This window comes from Chiloscyllium plagiosum, unplaced genomic scaffold (assembly GCF_037043375.1).
Source record: "Chiloscyllium plagiosum isolate Xiang-an unplaced genomic scaffold, Cpla_swu_hap1 HiC_scaffold_44, whole genome shotgun sequence".
In the NCBI taxonomy this organism is placed as follows: domain Eukaryota; kingdom Metazoa; phylum Chordata; class Chondrichthyes; order Orectolobiformes; family Hemiscylliidae; genus Chiloscyllium; species Chiloscyllium plagiosum.
In genome coordinates, this window is record NW_028270182.1 from 14,093,732 (window position 1) to 14,100,128 (window position 6,397).

General features: G+C 70.7%; 1 protein-coding gene across 1 annotated transcript in view; it reads left to right on the forward strand.

Moving 5' to 3' along the window:
- mcm7 (minichromosome maintenance complex component 7) overlaps positions 1 to 6,397 on the forward strand; it is a 37,141-nt gene that overhangs the window by 26,326 nt on the left and 4,418 nt on the right. The window lies entirely within an intron of this gene.

A 6,397-nucleotide genomic window follows, 5' to 3' on the forward strand; every position in this document is an offset into this window, starting at 1 on the left:
CTCCCCGTCTCTCTCTCTCTCCCCGTCTCTCTCGCCCTCCCCGTCTCTCTCGCCCTCCCCGTCTCTCTCGCCCTCCCCATCTCTCTCTCGCCCTCCCCATCTCTCTCTCGCCCTCCCCATCTCTCTCTCGCCCTCCCCATCTCTCTCTCGCCCTCCCCATCTCTCTCTCGCCCTCCCCATCTCTCTCTCGCCCTCCCCATCTCTCTCTCGCCCTCCCCATCTCTCTCTCGCCCTCCCCATCTCTCTCTCGCCCTCCCCATCTCTCTCGCCCTCCCCATCTCTCTCTCGCCCTCCCCATCTCTCTCTCGCCCTCCCCATCTCTCTCTCGCCCTCCCCATCTCTCTCTCGCCCTCCCCATCTCTCTCTCGCCCTCCCCATCTCTCTCTCGCCCTCCCCATCTCTCTCTCGCCCTCCCCATCTCTCTCTCGCCCTCCCCATCTCTCTCTCTCGCCCTCCCCATCTCTCTCTCTCGCCCTCGCCCATCTCTCTCTCGCCCTCGCCCATCTCTCTCTCGCCCTCGCCCATCTCTCTCTCGCCCTCGCCATCTCTCTCTCGCCCTCGCCATCTCTCTCTCTCGCCCTCCCCATCTCTCTCTCGCCCTCCCCATCTCTCTCTCTCTCGCCCTCCCCCATCTCTCTCTCTCGCCCTCCCCATCTCTCTCTCTCGCCCTCGCCATCTCTCTCTCGCCCTCGCCATCTCTCTCTCGCCCTCGCCATCTCTCTCTCTCGCCCTCCGCCATCTCTCTCTCTCTCGCCCTCGCCATCTCTCTCTCTCTCGCCCTCCGCCATCTCTCTCTCTCGCCCTCCCCATCTCTCTCTCTCGCCCTCCCCATCTCTCTCTCTCGCCCTCCCATCTCTCTCTCTCGCCCTCCCATCTCTCTCTCTCTCGCCCTCCCCATCTCTCTCTCTCGCCCTCCCCATCTCTCTCTCTCGCCCTCCCCATCTCTCTCTCTCGCCCTCCCCATCTCTCTCTCTCGCCCTCCCCCATCTCTCTCTCTCGCCCTCCCCCCATCTCTCTCTCTCGCCCTCCCCCCATCTCTCTCTCTCGCCCTCCCCCCATCTCTCTCTCTCGCCCTCCCCCCATCTCTCTCTCTCGCCCTCCCCCCATCTCTCTCTCTCGCCCTCCCCCCATCTCTCTCTCGCCCTCCCCCCATCTCTCTCTCGCCCTCCCCCCATCTCTCTCTCTCTCGCCCTCCCCCCATCTCTCTCTCGCCCTCCCCCCCATCTCTCTCTCGCCCTCCCCCCATCTCTCTCTCCGCCCTCCCCCCATCTCTCTCTCGCCCTCCCCCCATCTCTCTCTCGCCCTCCCCCCATCTCTCTCTCGCCCTCCCCCCATCTCTCTCTCGCCCTCCCCCCATCTCTCTCTCGCCCTCCCCCCATCTCTCTCTCGCCCTCCCCCCATCTCTCTCGCCCTCCCCCCATCTCTCTCTCGCCCTCCCCCCATCTCTCTCTCGCCCTCCCCCCATCTCTCTCTCGCCCTCCCCCCATCTCTCTCTCGCCCTCCCCCCCATCTCTCTCTCGCCCTCCCCCCATCTCTCTCTCGCCCTCCCCCCATCTCTCTCTCGCCCTCCCCCCCATCTCTCTCTCGCCCTCCCCCCATCTCTCTCTCGCCCTCCCCCCATCTCTCTCTCGCCCTCCCCCCATCTCTCTCTCGCCCTCCCCCCATCTCTCTCTCGCCCTCCCCCCATCTCTCTCTCGCCCTCCCCCCATCTCTCTCTCGCCCTCCCCCCATCTCTCTCTCGCCCTCCCCCCATCTCTCTCTCGCCCTCCCCCCATCTCTCTCTCGCCCTCCCCCCATCTCTCTCTCGCCCTCCCCCCATCTCTCTCTCGCCCTCCCCCCATCTCTCTCTCGCCCTCCCCCCATCTCTCTCTCGCCCTCCCCCCATCTCTCTCTCGCCCTCCCCCCATCTCTCTCTCGCCCTCCCCCCATCTCTCTCGCCTCCCCCATCTCTCTCTCGCCCTCCCCCCATCTCTCTCTCGCCCTCCCCCCATCTCTCTCTCGCCCTCCCCCCATCTCTCTCTCGCCCTCACCCCCATCTCTCTCTCGCCCTCCCCCCATCTCTCTCTCGCCCTCCCCCCATCTCTCTCTCGCCCTCCCCCCATCTCTCTCTCGCCCTCCCCCCATCTCTCTCTCGCCCTCCCCCCATCTCTCTCTCGCCCTCCCCCCATCTCTCTCTCGCCCTCCCCCCCATCTCTCTCTCGCCCTCCCCCCCATCTCTCTCTCGCCCTCCCCCCATCTCTCTCTCGCCTCCCCCCATCTCTCTCTCGCCCTCCCCCCATCTCTCTCTCGCCCTCCCCCCATCTCTCTCTCGCCCTCCCCCCATCTCTCTCTCGCCCTCCCCCCCATCTCTCTCTCGCCCTCCCCCCATCTCTCTCTCGCCCTCCCCCCCATCTCTCTCTCTCGCCCTCCCCCCATCTCTCTCTCGCCCTCCCCCCCATCTCTCTCTCGCCCTCCCCCCATCTCTCTCTCGCCCTCCCCCCATCTCTCTCTCGCCCTCCCCCCATCTCTCTCTCGCCCTCCCCCCATCTCTCTCTCGCCCTCCCCCCATCTCTCTCTCGCCCTCCCCCCATCTCTCTCTCGCCCTCCCCCCATCTCTCTCTCGCCCTCCCCCCCATCTCTCTCTCGCCCTCCCCCCATCTCTCTCTCGCCCTCCCCCCATCTCTCTCTCGCCCTCCCCCCATCTCTCTCTCTCTCGCCCCCCCCCATCTCTCTCTCGCCCTCCCCCCATCTCTCTCTCGCCCTCCCCCCATCTCTCTCTCGCCCTCCCCCCATCTCTCTCTCGCCCTCCCCCCATCTCTCTCTCGCCTCCCATCTCTCTCGCCTCCCCCATCTCTCTCTCGCCCTCCCCCCATCTCTCTCTCGCCCTCCCCCCATCTCTCTCTCGCCCTCCCCCCATCTCTCTCTCGCCCTCCCCCCCATCTCTCTCTCGCCCTCCCCCCATCTCTCTCTCGCCCTCCCCCCATCTCTCTCTCGCCCTCCCCCCATCTCTCTCTCGCCCTCCCCCCATCTCTCTCTCGCCCTCCCCCCATCTCTCTCTCGCCCTCTCCCCCATCTCTCTCTCGCCCTCCCCCCATCTCTCTCTCTCGCCCTCCCCCCATCTCTCTCTCGCCCTCCCCCCCATCTCTCTCTCGCCCTCCCCCCATCTCTCTCTCGCCCTCCCCCCATCTCTCTCTCGCCCTCCCCCCATCTCTCTCTCGCCCTCCCCCCCATCTCTCTCTCGCCCTCCCCCCATCTCTCTCCTCGCCCTCCCCCCATCTCTCTCTCGCCCTCCCCCCATCTCTCTCTCGCCCTCCCCCCATCTCTCTCTCGCCCTCCCCCCATCTCTCTCTCGCCCTCCCCCCCATCTCTCCCTCGCCCTCCCCCCATCTCTCCCTCGCCTCCCCCCATCTCGCCCTCGCCCTCCCCCCATCTCGCCTCGCCCTCCCCCCATCTCGCCCTCGCCCTCCCCCCATCTCGCCCTCGCCCTCCCCCCATCTCGCCCTCGCCCTCCCCCCATCTCGCCCTCGCCCTCCCCCCCATCTCGCCCTCGCCCTCCCCCCATCTCGCCCTCGCCCTCCCCCCATCTCGCCCTCGCCCTCCCCCCCATCTCGCCCTCGCCCTCCCCCCATCTCGCCCTCGCCCTCCCCCCATCTCGCCCTCGCCCTCCCCCCCATCTCGCCCTCGCCCTCCCCCCCATCTCGCCCTCGCCCTCCCCCCATCTCGCCCTCGCCCTCCCCCCATCTCGCCCTCCGCCCTCCCCCCATCTCGCCCTCGCCCTCCCCCCATCTCGCCCTCGCCCTCCCCCCATCTCGCCCTCGCCCTCCCCCCCATCTCGCCCTCGCCCTCTCGCCTCGCTCCCCATCTCGCCCTCGCCCTCCCCCCATCTCGCCCTCGCCCTCCCCCCATCTCGCCCTCGCCCTCCCCCCATCTCGCCCTCGCCCTCCCCCCATCTCGCCCTCGCCCTCCCCCCATCTCGCCCTCGCCCTCCCCCCATCTCGCCCTCGCCCTCCCCCCCATCTCGCCCTCGCCCTCCCCCCATCTCGCCCTCGCCCTCCCCCCATCTCGCCCTCGCCCCTCCCCCCATCTCGCCCTCGCCCTCCCCCCATCTCGCCCTCGCCCTCCCCCCATCTCGCCCTCGCCCTCCCCCCATCTCGCCCTCGCCCTCCCCCCATCTCGCCCTCGCCCTCCCCCCCATCTCGCCCTCGCCCTCCCCCCCATCTCGCCCTCGCCCTCCCCCCATCTCGCCCTCGCCCTCCCCCCATCTCGCCTCGCCCTCCCCTCTCGCCCGCCTCCCCATCTCGCCCTCGCCCTCCCCCCCATCTCGCCCTCGCCCTCCCCCCATCTCGCCCTCGCCCTCCCCCCATCTCGCCCTCGCCCTCCCCCCATCTCGCCCTCGCCCTCCCCCCATCTCGCCCTCGCCCTCCCCCCATCTCGCCCTCGCCCTCCCCCCATCTCGCCCTCGCCCTCCCCCCATCTCGCCCTCGCCCTCCCCCCATCTCGCCCTCGCCCCTCCCCCCATCTCGCCCTCGCCCTCCCCCCCATCTCGCCCTCGCCCTCCCCCCATCTCGCCCTCGCCCTCCCCCCCATCTCGCCCTCGCCCTCCCCCCATCTCGCCCTCGCCCTCCCCCCCATCTCGCCCTCGCCCTCCCCCCATCTCGCCCTCGCCCTCCCCCCATCTCGCCCTCGCCCTCCCCCCCATCTCGCCCCTCGCCCTCCCCCCATCTCGCCCTCGCCCTCCCCCCCCATCTCGCCCTCGCCCTCCCCCCATCTCGCCCTCGCCCTCCCCCCATCTCGCCCTCGCCCTCCCCCCATCTCGCCCTCGCCCTCCCCCCATCTCGCCCTCGCCCTCCCCCCATCTCGCCCTCGCCCTCCCCCCATCTCGCCCTCGCCCTCCCCCCATCTCGCCCTCGCCCTCCCCCATCTCGCCCTCGCCCTCCCCCCATCTCGCCCTCGCCCTCCCCCCATCTCGCCCTCGCCCTCCCCCCATCTCGCCCTCGCCCTCCCCCCATCTCGCCCTCGCCCTCCCCCCATCTCGCCCTCGCCCTCCCCCCATCTCGCCCTCGCCCTCCCCCCATCTCGCCCTCGCCCTCCCCCCATCTCGCCCTCGCCCTCCCCCCATCTCGCCCTCGCCCTCCCCCCATCTCGCCCTCGCCCTCCCCCCATCTCGCCCTCGCCCTCCCCCCATCTCGCCTCGCCCTCCCCCATCTCGCCCTCGCCCTCCCCCCATCTCGCCCTCGCCCTCCCCCCATCTCGCCCTCGCCCTCCCCCCATCTCGCCCTCGCCCTCCCCCCATCTCGCCCTCGCCCTCCCCCCATCTCGCCCTCGCCCTCCCCCATCTCGCCCTCGCCCTCCCCCCCATCTCGCCCTCGCCCTCCCCCCCATCTCGCCCTCGCCCTCCCCCCATCTCGCCCTCGCCCTCCCCCCATCTCGCCCTCGCCCTCCCCCCATCTCGCCCTCTCGCCCTCCCCCCCATCTCGCCTCTCGCCCTCCCCCCATCTCTCTCTCGCCCTCCCCCCATCTCGCCTCTCGCCCTCCCCCCATCTCTCTCTCGCCCTCCCCCCATCTCTCTCTCGCCCTCCCCCCATCTCTCTCTCGCCCTCCCCCCATCTCTCTCTCGCCCTCCCCCCATCTCTCTCTCGCCCTCCCCCATCTCTCTCTCGCCCTCCCCCCATCTCTCTCTCGCCCTCCCCCATCTCTCTCTCGCCTCCCCCCATCTCTCTCCTCGCCCTCCCCCCATCTCTCCTCTCGCCCTCCCCCCATCTCTCTCTCGCCCTCCCCCCATCTCTCTCTCGCCCTCCCCCCATCTCTCTCTCGCCCTCCCCCCATCTCTCTCTCGCCCTCCCCCCATCTCTCTCCTCGCCCTCCCCCCATCTCTCTCTCGCCCTCCCCCCATCTCTCTCTCGCCCTCCCCCCATCTCTCTCTCGCCCTCCCCCCATCTCTCTCTCGCCCTCCCCCCATCTCTCTCTCGCCCTCCCCCCATCTCTCTCTCGCCCTCCCCCCCATCTCTCTCTCGCCCTCCCCCCCATCTCTCTCTCGCCCTCCCCCCATCTCTCTCTCGCCCTCCCCCCATCTCTCTCTCGCCCCTCCCCCCATCTCTCTCTCGCCCTCCCCCCATCTCTCTCTCGCCCTCCCCCCATCTCTCTCTCGCCCTCCCCCCATCTCTCTCTCGCCCTCCCCCCATCTCTCTCTCGCCCTCCCCCCATCTCTCTCTCGCCCTCCCCCCATCTCTCTCTCGCCCTCCCCCCATCTCTCTCTCGCCCTCCCCCCATCTCTCTCTCGCCCTCCCCCCCATCTCTCTCTCGCCCTCCCCCCATCTCTCTCTCGCCCTCCCCCCATCTCTCTCTCGCCCTCCCCCCATCTCTCTCTCGCCTCCCCATCTCTCTCGCCCTCCCCCCATCTCTCTCTCTCGCCCTCCCC